Source organism: Phyllostomus discolor, chromosome 1 (genome assembly GCF_004126475.2).
Source record: "Phyllostomus discolor isolate MPI-MPIP mPhyDis1 chromosome 1, mPhyDis1.pri.v3, whole genome shotgun sequence".
Lineage (NCBI taxonomy): Eukaryota > Metazoa > Chordata > Mammalia > Chiroptera > Phyllostomidae > Phyllostomus > Phyllostomus discolor.
The window spans coordinates 98931686-98945204 of record NC_040903.2 but is presented as its reverse complement, the minus strand read 5'-3'; the positions used below and the strand labels follow the sequence as shown (position 1 = coordinate 98945204).

The following is a 13519-nucleotide window of genomic DNA, read 5'->3' as shown; positions in this document are numbered from 1 at the left end:
TTTCTCTCTTTTTTCCAGAACTCTGCCACTTAGAATACAGCAGCAGTCACGAGGTTGGATGAAGCTATGCAGTGCTCCCCTCTAATCTAAGCAAGGACAACAATGCTTATTTTGTATATGTATCACAAAACTGAATGTATTGGAGTTTTCAGGTGTTTTATTGAACACTAAGAGAAAACAAGAGATTATCAGACACTTAAAGAAATGTAGAAACAGTTTGAATCAAGATTAGAGCCCAAGGTTCAAATTCTATCTCAGCCTGCAGGTTGTTCTATACAAAATTATTTTTTTAACAATGCAAAGAATTATTTACAAAGAAGAAAAGTGTCCTAAAGGATTTAAAAAAGTATCTCCTAATATTTAAAAATTTTTGTCTATCTAACCCAAGGGTAATGAATGTGTTTTTGTGTGTGTTATGTGAGTATGTATGCAGGACTGTGTACATGTGAATTGTACATCCAGAGAAAGAGACTGAAATTATATACTATTCTTCCATAGGAATACAGAAATGTGTTTTATATTTTAAAATTCTTCTGTATTTTTTAGTTTTTAAATATTTTCTTCATGGTTAAAATTAAGTTTTCTAAAGATAGTTGTGTGTATATATATAGTCACATATACATATATAGTCATATGTGCATATATATGTGTGTCTGTGCATGTGCATACAAACATATATATATATGTTGCATACAAATGAACAAAAATGTCAAATGTCTAAATGTCAAAAATTGGTATGTGATCAAAGCAGATTATCATACTCTAGAATTAACATCCAGAATCAAAGAAATAATTCTGAAATTTGAATTAATAAATCAATTATTTTAATAACTTATTGTTTGGCTTTTAAGTGTGGGAGCAATAATGTCTCAGCACTATGGCATGCAACTTTATTGCATTAGTCACTACACTGAGCATTTGGAATACTAAACTGCAGCGAGGTATCTTTTGGCTCATTCTGCTTAGGCTTCTGCTCATGATACTGTTGCTGCCTATCACAGGTAATGAACAAAGGAAGCAAAGCTGATATCCATCTGTTAAATGACCTTTTCTAAGACTAAAAAGCTACCAGATAGGCCTTTTTTTGTTTGACCAGTAAGCAAAAATAATGAACTTTATTTTAAATATACAATTTTTAATTTATTTATTGAATTTATTGTGGTGACATCGGTTAATAAAACTATATAGATTTGAGGTGTACAATTCTATAATACATCACCTATATATGGTATTGTGTGTTCACCACCTCAAGTCTCCTCCCATCACCATTTATCCCCCCTTTACCCAATTCTACCTTCCCCAACTCCCCTTTTCCTCCGGTAATCACTGTACTGTTGTTGTCTGTGCCTATGAGAACCTTTTTTTTTTTTGCTTAATATCTACACTTCTGGGAATATATCTGAAGAAATCCCAAACACTAATTCAGAAGAATATATGCACCCCTATGTTCATTGCAGCATTTTTTATATAGCTAAGATTTGGAAGCAGCCCAAGCGCCCACCAGTAGATGAGTGGATAAAAAAAGCTGTGGTGCATTTACAGAATGGAATACTACTTGGTTGTTAAAAATAAGGAAATATTACCCTTTGTGACAGCATGGCTGGACCTGGAGAGTATTGTGCTAAGTAAAATAAGGCAGTCAGAGAAAGGCAAGTACCATATGATTTCACTTATATGAGGAATCTAATAAAATAAACTAACAAACAAAATAGAAACAGACTCATAGATACACAGAATAAGTCTTGACAGCTGACAGAGGGGAGGAGGTTGGGAGACTAGGTGAAAAAGGTGAAGGGATTAAGCAAATAGGACTTTTTATTGCAAAATTTAAGGCCTAAAATAAGAATTAAATTATTAAACACTAAATAGAGTTTTTAGAGGTGGTTTTGTGTAATGTTGTACATCCTAGGCCCCAAACAATTTCATGAAAATAAACATATTATGACCTAGTCTTTATTTTTGATTTATTAGTATTAAAATTATTTATAACACTTTTGTAGCTCTAAAAAAACAAAACATTCTTTCTAAAATTTATCTGTGTAATATATTTTATGTTAACATTCATAACGGTCAATTTATTTTACTATTTAAAAGTTCTTAACAGGGTTTATGTAAATATAATTGAGAACTTTCACAACTATTTAATTTTTATTCAGTTTTACTATTGCAATAATATGTATGTGTATATATACTTCAAATTAACTAATAAAATTTTATTGTGAGAATATTTTCACTTAATTACTTATATATGCAAGTGAATAATGAGACATTAACAATAAATCTGAAGTATACATGATATGTCCAGAAATTATCTAACCATATATTAAAAATAGAAAAATTTATTGAAGAAGATCCAAGATACAAGAAACACTGTACATAGGAAAATGACACCTCAGTCCCCCTCAAAGTAGGCACCTTGGGACCTCACAGAGTTCTCCCAATTACCATCAGCTGCCCCATCTTATTTTCCTGAACCTCACCAACAGACTGAAATCTCTTCCCTTTCAAAGGTGATTTTAGTGTTGGGAAAAGCCAGAGGTCACAGGATGCCAAATATGGTTTGTAGGGGGCCTGAGCCACCTGGGTGATTTGATGTTTCACCAAAAACTCTGTATTAGACAAGATGTATGAGTGGGCACGTTGTCATGACGAAACTGCCAATCACCAGTTGCCCATAGCTATGGCCTTCTGAATCATCTGAATATTTTCCCACAGAGGAATGTCCAAACTTAACAAAATTTTGTGTGGATTCATTGTCCTACTTGCTCAGTCATTTTGAATGTGATGGCCACACAGTACGCATGCTCACTCAATGGCATCCGCCGTCCCACCTGATTAGTACAGTGAAGTAATCATTGCTCATGCATGCACATTCCAGTCCACTTTCCTTGGCTGCCAAGTTACATTGATGTCACACAACCATTCTTGTTATATTAACAATTGCTGGACTTTTTCCAGACGGGCTTCATATTCTTGGTCCTTGTTTATATCACTGAATTTATTTGCTTATATATGATGGTATTTTATCTGATTGTATTGCTCACACACATGTTGATTATACCAGAAGTAATGTTACTGCAGGCATTTGTACTTCCAAAGGGTAAGACCAAATATGAATCCAAATATTAGATTTTGGCCAAATGCAGATGCTCAAACCAAACTGTGATGCATCTCTAAATTATGTCCATCTTTTGGCAATTGTCCCCCAAATCACCATGGGAACTGGATGACACTACTCCAAGACAGAATTAACTAAAATTTCTTAGATTAGATTAGTAGCATTTCTTGACATAACACTAGGGGCTTAAAAATACCTGATTGATTATACACACACACACACACACACACACACACATATATATATATCATGATGCCAATGTATATCATTTGAATGTTTTATTCATTTTCATTTGTTTAGTATGTACTATTCTTTTTTGCATTTAAGATTTTTATAAATATTAAATAAACTAGAAAGTTGTAGAATAAACTTCATTCTTTTAAATTTTTAATCTGTCAATGAACTTTTCATTGGCCTTCTGCTTTACCATGGGATGATCCATTTCTGCTTCCTTTAATGCCTCAAAACTTTGGTGTTGTTGACCTCAGACACCAGTTTGCCGTCCACAACCCTGCAAGTCATCGTCTTTTGGATGGTTTGTAAGGAGGGGTTCTTATTCAGGGCATCAACAAAGTTGAAGTCCTCCCCTTCTTCCAATAGGCTGTGGTAGGTGGCAATCTTAGCCTCCAGCTTGACCTTGATATTCAGCAGGGCCTCATACTCCTGGGCCTGGTGCTGCCCCACTTCCTCAGACTGGGCCAGCTCTGACTCCAGATGCAGCAGGATTTCATTGAGCTGTTCCATCTGCATGGTATAGCGCATCTCCACCTACCTCAGACTGTTCTCCAAACTGAACTACAGATTCCTCATTGAGTCCAGATCAGTCTCCAATTACTGAACCATGTGTCTCAGCTCTTTGAGTATCCTCTCAGCAGCACCTACCTCAGCGGTCTGCAGGGTGACCACTGTGGTGCTCTCTTCAGTCTGATGGGATGAGTATTTGTCCTGCTCCTCTCAGTTCTTCCAAGCCAGTTTGTCATAGTGGGCCCGATGTCTGCAGTGATTTTGTTGAGGTCCTGAGATTTGGGGGCATCCACCTCCATGGTAAACCCAGAATTGGCAATCTGGTTTTGTAGACCATTTACATCTTCCTTGTGGTGTGGTTCTTCTTCCTGAAGAGCAGCTCCTCCTTGAAAGCCTCAATCTCTGTCTCCAGCTGCAGCAAAGTGATATTGGTGTCATCAATGACCTTTTGAGCCCCATTGATGTCATTCTCCACAGACTGGTGCATGGCCAGCTCCTTCTCATACTTGACTCTGAAGTCATCAGCAGCAAGATGGGCATTGTCAATCTGCAGAATGATGCAAGCATTGTCCACAGAATTTGCAAAGATCTGAGCCCTCAAGCCCTCAGTGGTCTTGGAATAATGCTCCCAGTCTCTGACCTAAGGTCCTTCCTTCTCTAAGTGTTCCCAGATTTTGATCTCCAATCTCTAATTATCAGCCTCCAGACTTCTCACCCTCTCTAGGTAGGAGGCAAGGTGGTCATTCAGGCATTGCATAGTCTCCTTCTCGTTCTGGATACCCTCTATGCCCACCAGACCCCCCACCATCCCTGAAGCCAGGTCTCCAGATGCCCAGCTGCCCTGCACACTTGTGGAGCAGGACATGGAGATCCAGATGCCCAAGATCCCCAACATCTGCATAGATGCTGGCCACACTGCTGGCTGGCTAGCCGGACTGGTAGCTGGGTGACTGCACAGAGCCTAGGGTCCGGTAGCTTGTGGAGAAGCTGGAGCATGTGCTGAAACTCATGTTGTTCAGGGAGGAAAGTGAGAAGCCGAGACTCAGGTTGAAGCTCCCAGAATAAACTTTATCAATAAGGCTTCTGTAATGGGAGGTTGAAACTTAATTTCAAGGAGACTTGACTTGGAATGGTGAACACACAATACGATATACAGATGATATGCAATAGAATTGTATACCTGAAGCTTATATAATTTTATTTACCATGTCACCCCAATAAATTCAATAAAAAATTAAAGACTTAATATACAACTATTAAAACAACTTTTTTTTTACCTAAGGAAACTCAATATATTGTCATTCTGAAAAGACATAAATAATTCTCATTAGTTCTGAAGTACTATTTGTAAAAGCTTTTCCTCTCAGTTCTCTTGGAATCATTCCTTGGGCAATTTAAAAACCTCACTGACTGGATTGAGCACGGGCTGGGAACCAAAGTGTCCCAGGTTCGATTCCCAGTCAGGGTACATTCCTGGGTTGCAGGCCATAACCCCCAGCAACCGCACATTTATGTTTCTTTCTGTCTCTCTGTCTCTCTCTCCCTCCCTCCCTCGCTAAAAATAAATAAATAAAAACATTAAAAAAAAAAACAAAAAAAAACAAAAAAAACCCCTCACTGACAGCCAAGTTTTTAAGCACAGTTCTAAGGGATTATTGTTTGACACTTGGCTTTTTGTAGTTGCCTGACCTGGAAATATCTTCAGAAGGCTGTATTCACTGTGATTATTGACCTGGATTGGTTTAAGTGCTAGCTTGACATGGCTCAGTATTGTAGCAGTGTTCTGAAGTCCTTGCCCCATGGGCACGCAGCCTGCTTTCAGAAGGCTCAACACAGAGAGTGAATGAAACCACCTCATCCTGTTGTATGCAGCTTTCAGTACATCTCCTGCAAATTCATTGTAACTGCATTTGTGCCCCAGATCTTGCCAAGTGACCTATTTGGATTCTTGTGGGAATGTGGCTTCTGCTGTAACAGGATGATAACATTCTTGAATAAATCTAAATATTTTCAGTGAACATTGGTCCTTAGATCAAAACAGTTGAATAGATTATCTACATATCATCTAATTTTAGTTTCTACATTGGTTTTCTATTTATTTGGCCAAGGGTAGGCTTTCTCTCCATTGTCCATATAGTACTTCCATCTTCTCTTTATATATTGCTGAAGTGCTGTAATCAAGTGCAAGGACTTGGCATGCCTTTAATTAGATTGCAAGTAAGAAAAGCAACCGATGTCTTTCAGGACCTTGCCTATCGCAAAACAACCCTAGAAGGACAGGAATAGTAATAATGGGAGGAAGATCCAAAAGTAAATTTTAAAAAATACCTAAAGGGATGTCCAGAAAGTAATTGTTACATTATATTAGAGAGACATTCATTATCATTAAAATTATTCTAGAATTGAAACTTTATATTTCACACATACACAAAATTCTAAAATCTTATATATTCCAGATATTGTTTATAGCTTTGAATGCATGATCAATCATTATTTCAACATAAATAGCTAAATGTTTAAGTATTTTATATAAAATTATATTGATAAAGCTCATTTATTTTTCTCTAAACAAATTCAAATACACTACAAACACCAGATATTGTACATTTTCTCTTTAACTTGATCATTACTTATTTTTAGAATAGAAGAAGCAATTGATTTATTTTTCCTTTTTCTAGTTACAATCTATCAATGTGAAATGAAAAATTTTTGTTATGAAAAAGAAAAACTTTAATTTTTTCTCTTTTTATATTCTTCTGTAGTAATAAAATTTTAAAAATATCAACTACTATTTTTAGAAAAAAATTCAAATTATTTCTGAGAAATAGATAACTTAGCAGCATTAAAAATATCCAAAAATGAAAAAAAATAAAATAAATAAAAATAAAAATATTCAAAAATGAATATTAGGGAAAATTCTGTAATTTGCAATAAAATGTTGATTAAGATTGATTATTTTATATTTAAGAAAACATTAGGTAGACTATTTTTTCTTTACATGGAAATTTTGACACAAGAATACCTACATATTTAAAAGTAAAATGATATCTAATTTGTGAACTTAAATATTCTTTCAGAAATATAAGTAGTTGGCATTTGGACTTTCCAGTTATTTTGTTTAAAAATATAAAAAACAGTTGGATAGTTTTCTGGAAAGATTGGAGTTATGTAGGATGTAGGATAATTAAGCTAATAAAAATTGGACCACTGCACTGGGACACATTAATGCTACTTTCCAACTAAATGGGCTGACATATAAGCTCAGGTAAAGCACAGGAATTTGGAAATACTCTGGCAAATGGTGCTCCTCAGGCATAACAGTAGTGAACAGGTCACAGGATCTGCAAAAAGCTGTAAGTATGTAGATTTTTAGCTTTCCCAAATACTAAGCTTATAACCTTGGACAGTTTATTTTTCTTATACTTAAGATAGACATGACAATTCAGAATTTGATAACAATATATCATGTATCAAAAAAATATGATAGTACATAGTAGATTGCCTACAAAATTAGTTCCCATATTATTACATCTCTAAAACCTTGAGGGGGGATTACGGGGTTAATATGATAGTCATCAAGGTTTGTAGCAGTATATATTACTAATACTGATAATAACAAAATGAAGTAGGAAAGGAGGGGTAGAAGTGGAGGAGAAGAACAAGTAGAAGTAGCCAGATTATTAGCGACTTTTCTGAGTAATTCTGAGTTTTTTCAAATGGTTTTTATTTTATGTTACTTTTGTATTATTTATGCATAATTACACTAACATGAGGTTTTAGGGGGTTGTATTAATCATATCAGGTTGCCGTAAAAAATACCACAGACTGCCCTGGTTGGTGTAGCTGAGTGGATTGAGCGCAGGCTTCGAACCAAAGAATCACCAGTTCGATTCCCAGTCAGGGCGCATGCCTGGGTTGCAGGCCAGGTCCCCAGTGGGGGCCATGTGAGAAGCAACTATACATTGCTGTTTCTTTCTCTTTCCCTCCCTTACCCTCTTTCTAAAAATAAATAAATAAAATCTTTTTAAAAAGACCACAGACTGGATGGCTTAAACATTTATTTTTTTCACAGTTCGGAAAACTGGAAGCCCAACAATAAGGTGTCTACAGGTTTGGTTTCTGGTGAGGCCTCCATTTTGGCTTGTAGATTATAGCTTTCTCACTGTACAGTGAGCTTTCTCATTGTACATTTCTAGATGTCCTTTCTTCTGTACATTTGTAGTGACATGCCTTATGATTTTCATTAACCTTAACTATCTTAACAAAATATGTATGCATGCCTATGTATGCATGCCTATGTTTGCAGCAGTACTATTTACAATAGCCAAGATTTGGAAACAGCCTAAGTGCCCATCACTAGATAAGTGGATAAAAAAGCTGTGGTACATTTACATAATGAAATACTACACAGCAGAAAAAGCTCTCCTGTTTTGAAACAGCATGGATGGACCTGGAGAAAATTATGCTAAGTGAATTAAGCCAGTAAGTGAAAAAAAAATACCATAGGATCTCACTATCTCACTTATGTGTGAGATCTAATGAAAACAATAAACTAACAAACAAAATAGTAACAGAAGCTTAGATACATAAAACAGACTGACAGTTGCCAGAAAGAATGGGGGGTGGGTAAAGATGGTGAGGGGATTAACCAAAGTATATTTATGCACACCCGATGGATGTGGAAAATGGTATGAGGACTGACTTGGAGAGGGGTGAGGGTAGGGCTGGCAAGAGGTGGGAAAAGGGAGAAAAAGTGGGAACAATATTAACAGCATAAACAATAAAAATTTAAAAGTATATAATTATGAAAATGTTAAAAAGACATTATTTTATGGTCCTTTTGGTATGTAGCATTTCTTATTGGTTATTTATTAGAATTTCCATCTCTTGCTTTTATTGCCTGTCTTTTCTTGCATGCTGTCTACTTCATCCATTAAGTCAATCATCTGCTACCCAAATGAGTGTCATCACTAGAAGCCAATCATCAGCATTTTGATCTCAGACTTCCATCCTCCTGAATAACACAGATTGGTTCGATGTTTACCAACTGACATTTAAGATTCTAAGTTTTTTAGACTCTGATTCAATTTCTTATTTTGAACTACCCTGATTTAAAAGGCAAATCCAATTTAGTATACTACAAAATTAGAAAGGCATATGTGAGAGATAATATTATGGATTTACAAGGAAAGTTTTTCCACTTTACACAATTATATACAAGTGGTCTTAAATGTCTAAGGGTGATAACTCATGATAAGACCTAAGCTGGAATGACTGTCGTCTGAGAAACAGCAAGCAGAGCTTGAGGTTAGAGCAATTCAACTGAGTGAACCTATAAGTGTGCTTAACAAATAGACATTTGTTTCATAACACTTGGTTTTGCAGTTATTTTTCTCCAATTTTGGATTTCTAACAAAGTAAATGTGACCTACAGAACGGTAAGTCACAAAGCCAAGGATATCTATTTCTAAAAATTAAGTATGCTTTGAATAAAAGGCTTTAAGACAGTGAATGAGCTAGCCTACAAGTTTATATTGGTTTATTCAACTCTGATCCCAATTTTAGAAGTTGAAACAGTAAAGACAACGATTCTGTGTCTTCTTTGTTAAGCTTAAGGTTTATTTATTTATTTATGTTTGATAAGTGTTGATCAGCAACATAATAGGCAGTAAGAACTGAGAAAACTTACAGGATAGATCATTTTTACAGTGAAAATAGAAAATGCTAGGCAGATAGGGGGGATGTGGGCAGACCTGAAACAATGGACAAATTAATGGCTACACTTGTGGCAGCTAGGTCTGTATAGCTTATTAAAATATTATTTTAAAGTTATACTGTTTTAAATATAACTTACTGTCTCTATGAAGGAAATAACTTCCCTCCTCCTTTCAGAATTTTCTTTCAAGAAATTGATTTCACATTTCAATTAAACTTTGGTCAGTTCGTTAGTTTATGATCACAGATAGACCACAGAGTGTCCAAAGTTGGGTCAGGAGCATTATACACACACATTTGTACGTATCTATATATGTATGCATGTATACATGTATGTATTTTATTTCCCTTCAGTTTAATCATCAATTTTGATATTTTATATTACAAAATGGGTTTTTATCTTAGTAGAGAAAGTCAATTGTTTCTCAGACCAAGAGTAGTCAGATGACAAGAGTCCTGGCCAATAAGCTATAAATCAGTGAGTAGAAGTCAGTGGGTGGGGCTTGCTTAAAGTTTTTGAAAACATCTGCTTTTGTTGGTTTGTTCAAATGGAATTATAATCAGAGAAATAATTTCACTATCAGCAAATTAATTAAATTACACCATAAGGCTCTCCTTAAGAAAAAATAAGTCAGCACTTAAATCAAAATCTAATGTTTAATAGGCAAGAAACAGAAGAGAGCCTGGGGGAAATGCCAAGTGGTGGATTTGTGAGCATTTACTAGGGCGGAGGATAATCCATTAGACTTGAGGAAGTATGTGGCATAAAGTTTTTTCCACACAGATATTCTTTCACATGAAGATTGTTAATTCTGCTTTTCAAAATCTTATTTCATTATATATTTTTTGTGCTTTGTACTTGTTCTTCTTGCTGAAGTTTGAATTCTCACAGTCCATGTGTTCTCAGAATGTATCAGGTAGCTATCTCCTACCCTCCCAAAGTTGTAGCCACAAAATAATTATATTCCAGTTATGTTTATAAATTCTTTCTTCAGCTTGTGTGGTAAATTATGTCTAAAAACTTTAGCCTTCTTTTTTCACAAAAGAGGCAAGCCAATTAAGGGAAAGTTGGAAATGGAAGAATACATTAATGTAATGATGATTAAGTGTAGAGTTTTTCTATTAGGGGCCTGAGCAGTTTTAGCAGCACAATTTGGCTCTGATAGGAACTCTGCTCTAAGGGAATGGATGTCCTGTACTGCTTGCTACTCAGTGCCCTGGTGCCAGCCACCTGCACCTAGTATTGTAGTCTAGTGAGGGGGTTCTGGGGGAACAAACAAATCAGTTCTTTTATCTAATTTATTGAACTGAAAAAAGAACTGCTGCTTTTGCAGTTAAAACCCAACTGTAATTTAAGATGACGTCTGTAGCTTTTTTTTTTCATTCACCAGCAAGAAAGTCACTGTAACAATTGCCTAGTAAAAATTAACCCCAAAATATAGTGGTTTAAAACAAACTATTTATTTAGCACACACATCTACAAATTGACAGTGGGGACTGGGATCAGCTGGGTGGTTTTCTGGATTAGTCATGTGTGAACGGTCTGTTGCTGGATTGGTAGGGAGCTGGTTTGTTCAGGATTGCCTCAGCTGGGAAAGCTCTTCTATTCACATGGCCCTCACCCACCTCTATGGCTAGCCTGGCCTTGTTCACATGATGATGACAGAGTTCTGAAAAACAGTGTTACATGCAAGGCCTCTTGAGATCTAGGATTGGAAATGGCAGTGCCAGTCTTTCCACATTTTCTTCACCAGGCCCACCCAGCTAGGCATACTTCAGAGATGTTACAGGTTCAGTTCCAGATCACTGCAATAAAGTAAGTATTGTACTTAAGATAGTCAGAATCCTTTTTGCTGGTAAAAGGACTTGCCTTCAAATTGTGAAAAAAATCAGCATCTGTAAAGCACAATAAAGCAAAATGAAGTATGAAGTACAGAGTTAAGGAAATAGCCTCCATCGTTGGTGGGAGGAGCTGAAAATCACTTTGAGAAGGGCATGGATACAGAAGGTGTGGAGTGTGGTCCTTTTGTTAATGCCCACATTTGAGATGGTCCGGGAGGACTGCAAGTTAATACTAGAAAAACTGATCTTGGTTTAGGGCAGCGACTTGGCTAATATCACATTCAGGTAACAGATTACTTATGTGGTATGGAATGGATATGAGGCAGAGAAGTGCTTACTTGTTGATTTCTGTTTTGTTATAAGATTTTACTCTTAAATCACATGTTGTTTTGTTGTTACTGTTTTACTGAGGGAAAATAAAAATATTTCTGAAATGTAGAGCATGCAACTCTATACTTTAGTCAGAATTTAATAAAATATTTTCTTTAAAAGAGAAGAGAAGAGACAGACATACAAACAATCAAGAGTGTTCTACTAGGTTAGCTTCATGTTGAAGATCTATTAAGTTTATGATTCATTCAGATAGCACTTGTTTTTGGTATAATAACAAATTGGTGCATTAGTCCACTGCATTCTCCTCTATTATTGCTTTGTTCAAACAGGATACTGTGCTCAACTGAACCACGAAATAAATTATATTAAACAACATCAACAACAAAAATGTTTCAACGTGTCATCTTTATTTTCATTTCTGATTGTTCGATTGTTTTTACAGTTATTACTTTGATAGTATAATGTTTTTATGAGATGAATCAAATTACTGTAGTTTAACCTAATGAAAAAATCAACAGCTTCAGTAAAAGCAGGGGGTACCACACAGGTCTCCTAATTCCATTCTTTTTCCAATGCAGTATTTAATTATCCCCAACATATTGCTGTGACACCTAAGGGTCATTCTTTAGCCTGATAACATGAATTTGAGCATGACCTGAAGTAAGTATAGGAGTAAGCTAAGCCAACAGCAGGGGAAGAGAATTCCAGCATCTGGAAAGATCAAATTAGACAGGTTATTGGTGTCCTTCAGAACAGCAAGCTGATCACTGTGGCTGGAGAAAATTGAGTTAGGGAGATAAAAGGGAGAGATTAGATTAGATGTTGATGTTTTAGGCCTGCTTTAATGAGTCTGACTTTTACTCTGAGATATGGGAAGACATTTATAGGATTTTGAGAAAAACACTTAAATGATTTGTTTTATTTATAGAAGGATCACTTTGCTTACTCTGTTGGAATAGACCATGTGTGTTGTGGAGTGGTAGTGAATAGAAAGTTGTATAATGGAAGCTGACTGAAAATTTTGGATTCGAGAAATAATGATTAACATATAGGCCAGAAAAATGTTCTTTTAACTCTAAATAATTATTGAGGCTGCCACTCCAAAATTTAATTTAATATAATACTTAAAGTAGGATTCATTAAACAGAAGATTCACAATGTAATCACCAATTATAATAACTTATCAATGTTCAAATTATAAATGACATTCAAAAACATAAAGGAAATATAACGCAAGATAGCAGCAAAAAGTTTAAACATATTGATTAGATAAATTCCCCATATAACATAAGAACATAAGACAAAGGAACATAATTAGATGTTTTTAAGAACCACACCTAAATGACACACAAAAGTAAAAGCTGAGCAAATAAGTTAGAAGCCTGTCAATATACAGAAAGAGGGTTCAGTGGATATAGGAGCCATTCTTCTCAGTAGAGGTTTGGGTTCACAAAAGTTGTGGGGCCCAAATCAAAATTTAATTGAAAGTGGTCTCCAAATGGAGTGAATGCAAATACAAACCTATTTAATTTTTGTGTGTGTGTGGTGAGGGTCAATGTCCCTGACTCCTACTGCTCATAAATCTTCTAAAATAAAGCCAACAAATTCACATGTCTTTCTCATGCACCCAGAGATTGCATCTTTTCCCCTTTCAAGAATAAAAGCTTAGGCCCTGACCAGTGTGGCTCAGTTGGTTGGGTGTTGTCTCACAAAGCAAAAGGTTGTCCATTTGATTCCTGGTCAGGGCACATGCCTGAGCTGCAGGCA

The 13519-nt window shown here is 35.7% G+C and overlaps 1 pseudogene; it reads right to left on the bottom strand.

The window, feature by feature from the left end:
• Nucleotides 1-3571: 3571 nt before the first annotated feature.
• On the bottom strand, nucleotides 3572-4911 carry LOC114492368 (annotated as a pseudogene).
• Nucleotides 4912-13519: the final 8608 nt, after the last annotated feature.